Source organism: Thalassophryne amazonica, chromosome 5 (genome assembly GCF_902500255.1).
Source record: "Thalassophryne amazonica chromosome 5, fThaAma1.1, whole genome shotgun sequence".
NCBI lineage: Eukaryota > Metazoa > Chordata > Actinopteri > Batrachoidiformes > Batrachoididae > Thalassophryne > Thalassophryne amazonica.
The window spans coordinates 130,558,443-130,573,179 of record NC_047107.1 but is presented as its reverse complement, the minus strand read 5'-3'; the positions used below and the strand labels follow the sequence as shown (position 1 = coordinate 130,573,179).

Sequence of the window (14,737 nt, the reverse complement as noted above, 5' to 3'; positions counted from 1 at the left end):
CAGTCACTTTTCCATTGGATGAGACTGGTGCTGGCTCATACTCCCAAACGTGTCCCTCTACTTCCACCTCCAGTTCCTTGCATACTTTCCAATGTAAATACTTACAAATCTTGTTATGCCGGCTTGTGTAATGTCCGTCTGCCATGAGGATGTGACATGCTGATACTAAGTGGTTTACACTCTCAACAGCTGCATGACAGAAACGGCATTGATCATTCTGTGATATTCCTGCCATTTTTTTGAAGCCATTTGTTAATAGTCCTTGGTCTTGCGCTCCAACTATAATTCTTTCCCCATCAAAACCAAGTTCTCCGTTTGTAAGCCACCGCACAGATCCTTCTTTGTCTATGTATTCTTTTTCAAGTTCTTCTTGGAATCGGCCAGCCTTTTTGTGCTGTTTCCATCTGTTCATTCGATGTTTTTGTTCTCTTTTGCTGTATTTTTCCCTGACCAGTCTTGCTAGTGTCGTAGCAGGTGTCAGCTCATTGCTTTCTCTCTCTCGCAAAAGATCTCCGCCAAAGTTTTCTGCCAGTTTTATAATAGAGGTCTGTTGTGGCATAGACTTAATATGATGTTGCATAACCTTTTTCATAACTTCTTCTTGAGAGCTCTTTAAGTACTGCCCAATACTTATTATAGATGCTCTATAAGCCTGGTTGATCTCCACTAGACCTAAGCCGCCTTCTCGACGAGGGAGATATATTCTATCCATACATTGATTTCTGTATGTAATTTTATGTAGGGTGAGCATCTTCCTAGTTTTAGTATCTAATTTGTTAAGGTCACCCTGTGGCCAGTCTACTATGCCAAAGCCATAGCTCAACACAGGCAATGCAAACTGGTTTATGGCTGTGATCTTGTTCTTTGGTGTCAATTCTGATTTACAGATCTTCTTTAAGCGGTTCAAGTATTCTTGTGTTACTTTCTCTCTCATTTTTTTATGCTCTATTGTAGTATTTTCTTCAATTCCCAAATATTTGTACGTGGAATCCTCAGCCAAATCTTCAATAACGTTCCCCTCATCCAACTGTATATTTTCTGTGACCTGCTTTTTACCACCTCTGATTGTACATTTAGAGCACTTATCCAGCCCAAATTCCATACCGATTTCCTTAGAAAACGTATGGACTGCCTCCACTAATCTCCTGAGTCCCCTCTTTGAATCTGCAAATATCTTCAAGTCGTCCATAAACAGAAGGTGACTCACCACCTGTTTATGTTTTCTTCCTCTACCTCCATCTAAGTCATACCCGATGTCCAATTCCTTGAGGATCTTGCTTAATGGATCAATACTAAGACAAAAAAGGAGTGGAGAGAGACTATCTCCCTGGAATATCCCTCGCGTCACTTTTATGTCTGGGATTATTATCTGCCCCTCTGCATGGTTTAGAGTGATGGTGGTGTTCCACTTATTCATTTGTGTTTTCAAGAGAGATCTTACTTCCTTATTGATGTTATACAATTCTAGGCATCTCATAATCCATGAATGTGGGACATTATCAAATGCCTTTTTGTAGTCAATCCAAGAAGCCATGCTGAGGTTTCTCCTCCTTCTTTTGCAGTCCTCCAGGATAGCATTGTCTATCAATAACTGGTCTTTAGCACCTAATCTTTTTCTGAAACAACCTTTCTGCTCATTCTCCAGGTAGCCACCAGTGTCCAAATGTTCATAAACGGCATCGGCTATAATTCCTGTCAGCCATTTATAAGTTGTTGTTAAGCAACAGATGGGTCTATACTTGTTGGGGAGCTGCGTTTCCTTGGTCTTTGGGAGTAGGGTTGTGTTCCCAGTCGATAGCCAGTCTGGTGTGTCCTCTTTTCCGTTCAATATTTTTGTGAAAGCCGCGGCATAATGGTGGTGCAGTGCTGTCAGTCTTTTTAACCAAAAATTTGGGACTTTATCAATGCCAGGTGCCTTAAAGTTACTATATTCATGAATTTTATTTCTTATCAATTCTTCAGTTATGATCATTGCTGGCATTTGCTGTTTATCTTTGTTTTTCCGTTTTATTATTTCAACCACTCAGCCTCTTGGTGCTGTTTAGTGTCTTCAAACAGTGGTCTCCAGAACCTCTCAACTTCTTCTCTCTCAGGTGGCTGTTGTACTTCTACTGTATCATTTACCATATTTCTATAGACTAGTCTAGGGTTGTTTGCAAACTGCTTGTTTATCTGTTGGGCCTTTATTTTCTTATCTTTGTTTCTAATTTTAGCGGCTAATGCTTTCACTATGGCTTGGTGCTCAGCCAGCCTCGCAGCCAGTTGTTTATCTTCAATATTGTATTTTCTTTTAATGCGATAGACTTTTCGAAGAAGGTTCCTTTTATGACTTTGGCCTCCCAGAAATATCGACATCTGGGAGATCTCTGCTCTGAGGCGACTAATTTTCTGTTGTAATGTCTTTTTCCACCGCAGCACGCTATTCCTTTTCCTGATTTTGATTGTTCTGTCCGAATAATAGGGAACTAATTTACTTTGTATGTACCATGCCGCTCCATAATTTACACAATTTATTTCTGATAATGTGGTTCCTTGTGGAACCAGTTTAGTCAATCCCAGGTTGACTTTCTGCAGCATACTTTTGAACTTTTTATTCTCCTTTAATTTTATCAATTTAGGGCGCTCATCTATTTCAATTCTCCTCATTTCCTCAATTTTATTTGCCAATTCTTCTTCCAACTCTAGTTGCTCTAGGTCCAAATGAGTCTGTATATTGTTTTCTGGGCAAATTGGTGTATGGCTTGTTTTTTGGTGAGACAATGCCTGGTTTCTTTTTTGTGGGGGTGGTGTTTGATTCCCATCTTGTTGTGTTGGTGCCTGATTCCGACTTCTCTTTTGGTGTGAGGCTGGCTTGATCTGATGTTCTTTTTGGTGGTGCAATGGGTTGTGTAAGGGGGCAAATGCCTTCCTTGACCATTTGCTCAGCCTCTCATGTAGTTCAATATCCGTGAAATGCTTTTGTACAATAAAGTTGTGTTTCTGGGTGGTAAGTCGGCCCCTTGGTATATCTTTTTTACTTAGGCAATGATGGTAAAATATTCTTTGCCACTCTTTACTTCGTTCTCTCTGGTTGGTGTATTTTATTTTCGCATATTCGATTGCCCACAACAATACCCACTCTTCCTCCCTCTTCCACTGACTCCCCTCAAACTCAAGCCGTTTCCCCTCCTCCATCGACTGATGATCCTTTATTACTTCATTGTGGGCTTCTTCCTTTATTTCTTCTATGTCCTCTGCTGTCAAATATTTTGTAACTTGAGAGGCAATCGATTGTAATTTTGCAGTTGTGGTGGCTTCTTTCTTTTCCATTGGTAAATCCGCTTCTTTTATCTTCTCCTCAAATACTGCCTTTTTTTCTCCTGCCCCACTTCTCATGTCTTGAGTAAGCGAAGCAGTAGAAGATTGTTTTCTTCTCTTCAATGGTCCAAGTAACAGTGGTGTATTTTCGTAGATTTCTTTTTGGCCTTTGAGGCTGTTGCTGCTGGAGTCCAGGATCAGAGCTATGCTGATCTGATGGGTTATCCAGTTGAGTGCTCTCGCAGGGGAGATCATTCCCTGCAGCACTAAGAGAAGTTGCACCATTACTTTCCTCACACACCCTGGTGCCTAGGCGTGCTTTGGGGACCTTTTTATCCTGGGAGACATCCGGCCAGTACAATTTGCCATTTTTCGACTTTTCCATATTTGCTTTGTGGAGTTTTTAGCTAGGGTTCGTTTTCACTGAACGTCCTCATACAGAGATCTCTCCCCGCAAACCCTCTTCACAGTGGGACCGAGGACATTTGAGGCAAATGTCCAGTAGGAACTCCAACCCACCTCCTGTGTGGCCTCTCATGTGTAGCACAACTTGCCCCCTCTGCCTAAAACGTCTTTTACAAATGGAACAGCTGAACGGTTTTTATCCTGTATGACATCTCATGTGGACAGTCAGTGTTGACAAGTGAATGAAAATTTTGCCACAAACCGAGCAACGAGACAGTTTCTCTCCAGTGTGAATCCTAAGATGTCTCGTCAGATCGTTCTTGTGTCTAAATGTTTTGTTACACTCTGAACAGCTAAATGATTTCCGTTCAGTGTGAAGACTCATGTGGGCTTTCAGAGACGTCTTGTGTCTTATTCTTTTGCCACACTCAGAGCAGCTAAATGGTTTCTCTCCAGAATTGAACATTCTGTCATTATTTCCTGCAGAATTTAAAGTGAACTGAGGCTTTCTGGTCTCTTTCCAGTCATCACTGTGTTCAGTCTCCGTTTTAGATTCTGCAGCCTCGTCGTAAGAATCCAGATGTAATTTTGTGTCTGGTTCTGGTCCGATTTTTATGTGTTCACTTGAGCTGCCAGCTCGAGGTTTGGCTTCTTGGATCTCCTCAGCTTGGCTCTGAGGTTTTGCTTCAGCATTTTCACTCTTCACAGCAACATGAGTCAACATGAAGTTGGTGACATCATTCTCCTCCAGTTCAAGCTGTTCTCCATCCTGACTGGTCCCAAGTTCCTCCTTTTCGTCTTTAATGTCTAAATGTTCTGGGTTCTCCTGGTCCAGGCTGGAGATCCAGATTTGATGTTCAGGAGGAATCTCTTGTTTACCCACCAATGGTTGTGGAACATCTGCAATACACACACACACACACATCAACATTTTTTGCTGTTCTCTGTGGACCCAGGCTGATTTTGAGATTTTAACAGATCATTTCTGTATTAAGGAGCACAGAATTTCCTGAATTTACAGTTGTCTTATTGTGATGGTGCAGCCTTTCTCAGACACAGACTGAACACACATCATGAAAGCGACAGGCCCAGACAAGGTGTGTCCCGACTACTGAAGACCTGTGCGGCTGAACTGGGAGAACCGCTACAATGCATTTTCAACCTCAGCCTGCAGCGAGGGAGAGTGCCCACCCTGTGGAAGACATAATGCATCATTCCAGTTCCTAAGAAGAACCGGCCCAGTGAGCTAAATGACTTCTGACCAGTGACACTCACTTCACACCTGATGGAGACATTGGAGCGGCTCTTCCTCAAACCCCAGGTTCAACACACCCAGGACTGTTTGCAGTTTGCATACCGGGCAGGTGTTGGTGTGGAGGACACCATCCTCTACCTGCTACACTGAGTCCACTCACACCTGGATAAGGGAAGCGGCACAGTGAGGGTTCTCTTCCTGGACTTCTCGAGTGCCTTCAACACCATCCAGCACCTTGTGCTTCAGGACAAACTGAACAGGATGTGAGTGGACCCCTTCCTGGTCACTTGGATCTCCGGCTACCTCACCAACAGGCTGCAGTATGTCAGGCTGAGAGACACAGCGTCTGACACTGTGATCAGCAGCACTGGAGCACCCCAGGGCACAGTGCTGGCCCCTTTTTTGTTCACTTCTGACTTCTGCTACAACTTTGAGCTGTGTCACATCCAGAAGTTTGCAGATGACACAGTCATTGTTGGATGCATCAGGGATGACAGAGAGGAGGAAAACAGGAGCCTAGTGAAGGACTTATATCCATGGCACTACAAGACGTGGAAGCTCTTAGAAAGAAAAAAATAAATTAAACAGAATAAGTAAAATAGAAAGAAATACAAGGAAGAAAATAAGCCATCATCCTGCTGACGAGCAACACTAAGCAATAAGTTATTTAACTTATAAAGCACACATTCGTGTGAAGCAGTCTTTATCATCATATTTACCCATTCTTTAAACTGTGGGCTTTGGGGGTTTCCAGTGTTTAAGAATAATCCAGGACAACAGAGAATTTACCCTTTGATATGTTAGCTATCTGTCCTTCATCACCCAGTAAGCACAGTCTTGGACAGAGTGGCACAGTTCTTTCGAACCAATCACTTAGAATACGTACAACAATCACCCAGAAGCTTTTGATAACTGGACATTCCCACAGGCAGTCTATCAGGGTGCCGTTATCACTTTGACATTTCCAACACAGTGTTATTATTACAGTGAAGAGAGGCCCATATTGGCCTCTCTTCATTGGCTTCCTGTTCATTCTAGAATAGAATTTAAAATTCTTCTTCTTACTTATAAGGTTTTGAATAATCAGGTCCCATCTTATCTTAGGGACCTCGTAGTACCATATCACCCCAATAGAGCGCTTCGCTCTCAGACTGCAGGCTTACTTGTAGTTCCTAGGGTTTGTAAGAGTAGAATGGGAGGCAGAGCCTTCAGCTTTCAGGCTCCTCTCCTGTGGAACCAGCTCCCAATTCAGATCAGGGAGACAGACACCCTCTCTACTTTTAAGATTAGGCTTAAAACTTTCCTTTTTGCTAAAGCTTATAGTTAGGGCTGGATCAGGTGACCCTGAACCATCCCTTAGTTATGCTGCTATAGACGTAGACTGCTGGGGGGTTCCCATGATGCACTGTTTCTTTCTCTTTTTGCTCTGTATGCACCACTCTGCATTTAATCATTAGTGATCGATCTCTGCTCACCTCCACAGCATTTCTTTTTCCTGGTTCTCTCCCTCAGCCCCAACCAGTCCCAGCAGAAGACTGCCCCTCCCTGAGCCTGGTTCTGCTGGAGGTTTCTTCCTGTTAAAAGGGAGTTTTTCCTTCCCACTGTAGCCAAGTGCTTGCTCACAGGGGGTCGTTTTGACCGTTGGGGTTTTACATAATTATTGTATGGCCTTGACTTACAATATAAAGCGCCTTGGGGCAACTGTTTGTTGTGATTTGGCGCTATATAAAAAAATTGATTGATTGATTGATTGATAACAGATGCCTGCCCATACCATAATCCCACCGCCACCATGGGCCACTCGATCTACAACATTGACATCAGAAAACCGCTCACCCACACGACGCCACACACGCTGTCTGCCATCTGCCCTGGACAGTGTGAACCGGGATTCATCCGTGAAGAGAACACCTCTCCAACGTGCCAAACGCCAGCGAATGTGAGCATCTGCCCACTCAAGTCGGTTACGACGACGAACTGGAGTCAGGTCGAGACCCCGATGAGGACGATGAGCATGCAGATGAGCTTCCCTGAGACGGTTTCTGACAGTTTGTGCAGAAATTATTTGGTTATGCAAACCAATTGTTTCAGCAGCTGTCCGAGTGTCAGCATGCCAATTGCACGCTCCCTCAAATCTTGCAACATCTGTGGCATTGTGCTGTGTGATAAAACTGCACCTTTCGGAGTGGCCTTTTATTGTGGACAGTCTAAGGCACACCTGTGCACTAATCATGGTGTCTAATCAGCATCTTGATATGGCACACCTGTGAGGTGGGATGGATTATCTCAGCAAAGGAGAAGTGCTCACTATCACAGATTTAGACTGGTTTGTGAACAATATTTGAGGGAAATGGTGATATTGTGTATGTGGAAAAAGTTTTAGATCTTTGAGTTCATCTCATACAAAATGGGAGCAAAACCAAAAGTGTTGCGTTTATATTTTTGTTCAGTGTAGATAATTGGCAAAGCTTCTGGGGAAAACCTGGTCTTGTTAGGAGAGACGGCATCCATCCCACTTTGGATGGAGCAGCTCTCATTTCTAGAAATCTGGCCAATTTTCTTAAATCCTCCAAACCGTGACTATCCAGGGTTGGGACCAGGAAGCAGAGTTGTAGTCTTACACACCTCTCTGCAGCTTCTCTCCCCCTGCCATCCCCTCATTACCCCATCCCCGTAGAGACGGTGCCTGCTCCCAGACCACCAATAACCAGCAAAAATCTATTTAAGCATAAAAATTCAAAAAGAAAAAATAATATAGCACCTTCAACTGCACCACAGACTAAAAGTTAAATGTGGTCTATTAAACATTAGATCTCTCTCTTCTAAGTCCCTGTTAGTAAATGATATAATAATTGATCAACATATTGATTTATTCTGCCTTACAGAAACCTGGTTACAGCAGGATGAATATGTTAGTTTAAATGAGTCAACACCCCCGAGTCACACTAACTGTCAGAATGCTCGTAGCACGGGCCGAGGCAGAGGATTAGCAGCAATCTTCCACTCCAGCTTATTAATTAATCAAAAACCCAGACAGAGCTTTAATTCATCTGAAAGCTTGTCTCTTAGTCTTGTCCATCCAAATTGGAAGTCCCAAAAACCAGTTTTATTTGTTATTATCTATCGTCCACCTGGTCGTTACTGTGAGTTTCTCTGTGAATTTTCAGACCTTTTGTCTGACTTAGTGCTTAGCTCAGATAAGATAATTATAGTGGGCGATTTTAACATCCACACAGATGCTGAGAATGACAGCCTCAACACTGCATTTAATCTATTATTAGACTCAATTGGCTTTGCTCAAAATGTAAATGAGTCCACCCACCACTTTAATCATATCTTAGATCTTGTTCTGACTTATGGTATGGAAATTGAAGAATTAACAGTATTCCCTGAAAACTCCCTTCTGTCTGATCATTTCTTAATAACTTTTACATTTACTCTGATGGACTACCCAGCAGTGGGGAATAAGTTTCATTACAGTAGAAGTCTTTCAGAAAGCGCTGTAACTAGGTTTAAGGATATGATTCCTTCTTTATGTTCTCCAATGCCATATACCAACACAGGGCAGAGTAGCTACCTAAACTCTGTAAGGGAGATAGAGTATCTCGTCAATAGTTTTATATCCTCATTGAGGACAACTTTGGATGCTGTAGCTCCTCTGAAAAAGAGAGCTTTAAATCAGAAGTGCCTGACTCTGTGGTATAACTCACAAACTCGTAGCTTAAAGCAGATAACCCGTAAGTTGGAGAGGAAATGGCATCTCACTAATTTAGAAGATCTTCACTTAGCCTGGAAAAAGAGTCTGTTGCTCTATAAAAAAGCCCTCCGTAAAGTTAGGACATCTTACTACTCATCACTAATTGAAGAAAATAAGAACAACCCCAGGTTTCTTTTCAGCACTGTAGCCAGGCTGACAAAGAGTCAGAGCTCTATTGAGCCGAGTATTCCTTTAACTTTAACTAGTAATGACTTCATGACTTTCTTTGCTTTAACTATTAGAGAAAAAATTACTCATAACCATCCCAAAGACATATCGTTATCTTTGGCTGCTTTCAGTGATGCCGGTATTTGGTTAGACTCTTTCTCTCCGATTGTTCTGTCTGAGTTATTTTCATTAGTTACTTCCTCCAAACCATCAACATGTCTGTTAGACCCCATTCCTACCAGGCTGCTCAAGGAAGCCCTACCATTAATTAAAGCTTCGATCTTAAATATGATCAATCTATCTTTATTAGTTGGCTATGTACCACAGGCTTTTAAGGTGGTAGTAATTAAACCATTACTTAAAAAGCCATCACTTGACCCAGCTATCTTAGCTAATTATAGGCCAATCTCCAACCTTCCTTTTCTCTCAAAAATTCTTGAAAGGGTAGTTGTAAAACAGCTAACTGATCATCTGCAGAGGAATGGTCTATTTGAAGAGTTTCAGTCAGGGTTTAGAATTCATCATAGTACAGAAACAGCATTAGTGAAGGTTACAAATGATCTTCTTATGGCCTCGGACAGTGGACTCATCTCTGTGCTTGTTCTGTTAGACCTCAGTGCTGCTTTTGATACTGTTGACCATAAAATTTTATTACAGAGATTAGAGCATGCCATAGGTATTAAAGGCACTGCGCTGCGGTGGTTTGAATCATATTTGTCTAATAGATTACAATTTGTTCATGTAAATGGGGAATCTTCTTCACAGACTAAGGTTAATTATGGAGTTCCACAAGGTTCTGTGTTAGGACCAATTTTATTCACTTTATACATGCTTCCCTTAGGCAGTATTATTAGAAAGAATTGCTTAAATTTGCATTGTTACGCAGATGATACCCAGCTTTATCTATCCATGAAGCCAGAGGACACACACCAATTAGTTAAACTGCAGGATTGTCTTACAGACATAAAGACATGGATGACCTCTAATTTCCTGCTTTTAAACTCAGATAAAACTGAAGTTATTGTACTTGGCCCCACAAATCTTAGAAACATGGTGTCTAACCAGATCCTTACTCTGGATGGCATTACCCTGACCTCTAGTAATACTGTGAGAAATCTTGGAGTCATTTTTGATCAGGATATGTCATTCAATGCGCATATTAAACAAATATGTAGGACTGCTTTTTTGCATTTGCGCAATATCTCTAAAATCAGAAAGGTCTTGTCTCAGAGTGATGCTGAAAAACTAATTCATGCATTTATTTCCTCTAGGCTGGATTATTGTAATTCATTATTATCAGGTTGTCCTAAAAGTTCCCTGAAAAGCCTTCAGTTAATTCAAAATGCTGCAGCTAGAGTACTGACGGGGACTAGAAGGAGAGAGCATATTTCACCCATATTGGCCTCTCTTCATTGGCTTCCTGTTAATTCTAGAATAGAATTTAAAATTCTTCTTCTTACTTATAAGGTTTTGAATAATCAGGTCCCATCTTATCTTAGGGACCTCATAGTACCATATCACCCCAATAGAGCACTTCGCTCTCAGACTGCAGGCTTACTTGTAGTTCCTAGGGTTTGTAAGAGTAGAATGGGAGGCAGAGCCTTCAGCTTTCAGGCTCCTCTCCTGTGGAACCAGCTCCCAATTCAGATCAGGGAGACAGACACCCTCTCTACTTTTAAGATTAGGCTTAAAACTTTCCTTTTTGCTAAAGCTTATAGGTAGGGCTGGATCAGGTGACCCTGAACCATCCCTTAGTTATGCTGCTATAGACTTAGACTGCTGGGGGGTTCCCATGATGCACTGAGTGTTTCTTTCTCTTTTTGCTCTGTATGCAACACTCTGCATTTAATCATTAGTGATTGATCTCTGCTCCCCTCCACAGCATGTCTTTTTCCTGGTTCTCTCCCTCAGTCCCAACCAGTCCCAGAAGAAGACTTGCCCCTCCCTGAGCCTGGTTCTGCTGGAGGTTTCTTCCTGTTAAAAGGGAGTTTTTCCTTCCCACTGTCGCCAAGTGCTTGCTCACAGGGGGTCGTTTTGACTGTTGGGGTTTTTCCGCAATTATTGTATGGCTTTTGCCTTACAATATAAAGCGCCTTGAGGCAACTGTTTGTTGTGATTTGGCGCTATATAAATAAAATTGATTTGATTTGATTTACCAACACAGACTGTAGGATTTTGCCACAAGGACGAATATGACTGATTACAATTAGATAATTTAAGCATTTTGTGCATCTTCATCCAAACTTCTTTAGAATGCAGCGCAACAGGGTTAGAGATTCGACCTGATATTTGAGACAGGAGCTCTATGGGTGTAAAAGGGAAGGATTTCAATTTATTTCCTTTATATAGCGCCAAATCACAACAGAGTTGCCTCAAGGCGCTTCACACAGGTAAGGTCTAACCTTACCAACCCCCAGAGCAACAGTGGTAAGGAAAAACTCCCTCTGAGGAAGAAACCTCAAGCAGACCAGACTCAAAGGGGTGACCCTCTGCTTGGTCCATGATACAGACATAAATTACAGAAATAATTCACAGAACAATTCACGGACGAATATACAAGAAATGCTGTTGGTGCACAGGACTCCCAAGGATAAAGATTATTCTAGAACAGCCCGGTCTAAACTGTATTGTTCAGTCCAATGTAGGGCAAGTTTCGCCATCTCAAAGGACATATAGAACAATCTTGGGACAGGTAAGGCCAACCCTCCCTTGTCCCTGGGTAAACATAGCTTAGTTAACTTAATCCTGGGCCTTTTCCCATCACAGAGAAACTCCTTAACCAGTGTGTTGTATTTATTAAAAATTTTATTCCACTTGTGCAAGTTATTTTTTATCTTTTGTAAAATTGGATCAAAGTTTAAATGTGACATTTCAATGTGGCTCTGTGGTTGGCATGAAGCTGGACTCTCTGGTGACGGTGGCAGAGAAGAGAACACTGGACAAACTTCTGGACATTCTGGACGATGCCAGTCAGCCTCTGCACACCGTGACCAACAACCAGAGGAGCTTCTTCAGACACAGACTGCTCCTTCCCAAGTGCAGGACCAACAGACTGAAAAACTCCTTTGTCCCTCAGACCATCAGACTGTACAACTCCTCACTGAGGGGGAGGAGGAGGAACAGGAAGACAGAGGACGGGATGGAGATCAACAGTAGGAGCCAGTAAACTAGTAGCGAGCAGTATGTCTGGTATTTATACTTGCAAACTATTTTTCTTTTATACTTTCATTTTTGATACTCTGTGTGCTTCTTACCCTGTGTGCTGCTATACAATCATGCTGGAACCACAATTTCCCTGAGGGAATCTTCCCAATGGATCAATAAAGTTCTGTCTAATCTAATCTAATGACTCAACCGTCCATCCAGCCATCCATTTTCTTCCGCTTTATCCGGAATCGAGTCGTGGGGGCAGCAGCTCAAGCAAAGCCGCCCAGACCTCCCGATCCACACACACCTCCCCCAGCTCCTCCAGGGGAACCCCAAGGCGAACCAGTCAAGTCATTTCTTCAGAGCAGCACACACACGGTGTGCACCGTGAGTGCACAGAGACAGAAATCTGAAGAGAAAACAGATGAGAAAACGGCTGAGCGGTGGGTGGAACCACAGACCGTAAGTACCGTCAGAGGGTTACTGGACACAATTTAATTTGGGCAATCTGCAGAAAAGTGGTTAAATTAACATATTCTGTGGATTTTGTATGAGGAGGAAAAAACTTTTAACGGCCAAACGTCATGATGCATATTGCACTCAGAGAGGCAACAGACAAGACCAACAAAAAAGAAAAAACAGGAAGGAGCTGAAACCGTCTGGAAACACCGAAAACTATGACAGCTGTTCTTCAACTCAGCTGAAACTAGAACCAAATGACAAAACCTCCCAAACCCCTGAATGTCATCACCTTCAGGGTTAAAGACGGCGTCCAGCAGGTGTCGCTGTCGGTGGTTCTCCTCTTTGGAACGACAAAGTTCCTCCTCGTACTCTGCTATGGTTCTTTCAAACAGCCCAAATATCTCTTCAGCAGCCGCAGTTAGTCGCTGCTTCACCAACGCTCTCAGCATTTGGACTTTAGACATTTTCACACAACGACACCAACTTTTTCTAAAACAAACTCCGTCACAAAACAACAAAAGAACCACAGAGTCACAGACACGAACACTGCTGCTCACAGCTAGCAAGCTAAGCTAAGGGCCGGAAACAGAGGCGCCTTCAAAGTAAAAGAGGGAAAAGAAGCACCTTCCAAAAGAGAGAGAACAGAGACGACGTCAAGTAAGAGAGAGGACAGAGGAGCCTTCAAAATAAGAGAGCGAAAAGAGGCGCCTTCAAAGTAAGAGAGAGAACAGAGGCGCCTTCAAAGTAAGAGAGGGAAAAGAAGCACCTTCCAAAAGAGAGAGAACAGAGACGACTTCAAAGTAAGAGACGGAACAGAGACGACGTCAAAGTAAGAGAGAGGACAGAGGAGCCTTCAAAATAAGAGAGCGAAAAGAGGCGCCTTCAAAGTAAGAGAGAGAACAGAGGCGCCTTCAAAGTAAGACAGAAAACAGAGGCGCCTTCAAAGTAAGAGAGAGAAAAGAGGAGCATTCAAAGTAAGAGAGAGGAGAGAGGCGCCTTCAAAGTAAGAGAGGGAAAAGAGGCGCCTTCAAAGTAAGACAGGAAACAGAGTCGCCTTCAAAGTAAGAGAGAACAGAGGCGCCTTCAAAGTAAGAGAGCGAACAGAGGCGCCTTCAAGTAAGAGAAGGAAAAGAGATGCCTTCAAAGTAAGACAGGAAACAGAGGTGCCTTCAAAGTAAGAGAGAGAAGAGAGGCGCCTTCAAAGTAAGAGAGGGAAAAGAGGGGCATTCAAAGTAAAACAGGAAACAAGGGCACCTTCAAAGTAAGAGAGAGAAGAGAGGTGCCTTCAAAGTAAGAGAGAGAACAGAGGCGCCTTCAAAGTAAGAGAGGGAAAAGAGGCGCCTTCAAAGTAAGACAGGAAACAGAGGCGCCTTCAAAGTAAGAGAGCGAACAGAGGCGTCTTCAAAGTAAGAGAGAGAACAGAGGCGCCTTCAAAGTAAGAGAGAGAACAGAGGTGCCTTCAAAGTAAGAGAGAGAACAGAGGTGCCTTCAAAGTAAGAGAGAGAACAGAAGCACCTTCAAAGTAAGAGAGAACAGAGGCGCCTTCAAAGTAAGAGAGGGAAAAGAGGCGCCTTCAAAATAAGACAGGAAACAGAGGCGCCTTCAAAGTAAGAGAGAGAACAGAGGCGCCTTCAAAGTAAGAGAGAGAACAGAGGTGCCTTCAAAGTAAGAGAGAGAACAGAGGTGCCTTCAAAGTAAGAGAGAGAACAGACAGTGCCTGCTCCCAGACCACCAATAACCAGCAAAAATCTATTTAAGCATAAAAATTCAAAAAGAAAAAATAATATAGCACCTTCAATTGCACCACAGACTAAAACAGTTAAATGTGGTCTATTAACATTAGGTCTCTCTCTTCTAAGTCCCTGTTGGTAAATGATATAATAATTGAGCAACGTATTGATTTATTCTGCCTAACAGAAACCTGGTTACAGCAGGATGAATGTTAGTTTAAATGAGTCAACACCCCCGAGTCACACTAACTGTCAGAATGCTCGTAGCACGGGCCGGGGCGGAGGATTAGCAGCAATCTTCCATTCCAGCTTATTAATTAATCAAAAACCCAGACAGAGCTTTAATTCATTTGAAAGCTTGTCTCTTAGTCTTTTCCATCCAAATTGGAAGTCCCAAAAACCAGTTTTATTTGTTATTATCTATCGTCCACCTGGTCGTTACTGTGAGTTTCTCTGTGAATTTTCAGACCTTTTGTCTGACTTAGTGCTTAGCTCAGATAAGATAATTATAGTGGG

At 42.6% G+C, this 14,737-nt stretch overlaps 1 pseudogene; it reads right to left on the bottom strand.

The window, feature by feature from the left end:
* Positions 1 to 1,564: 1,564 nt before the first annotated feature.
* Positions 1,565 to 14,737, bottom strand: part of LOC117510019 — a 76,413-nt pseudogene continuing 63,240 nt past the window's right edge.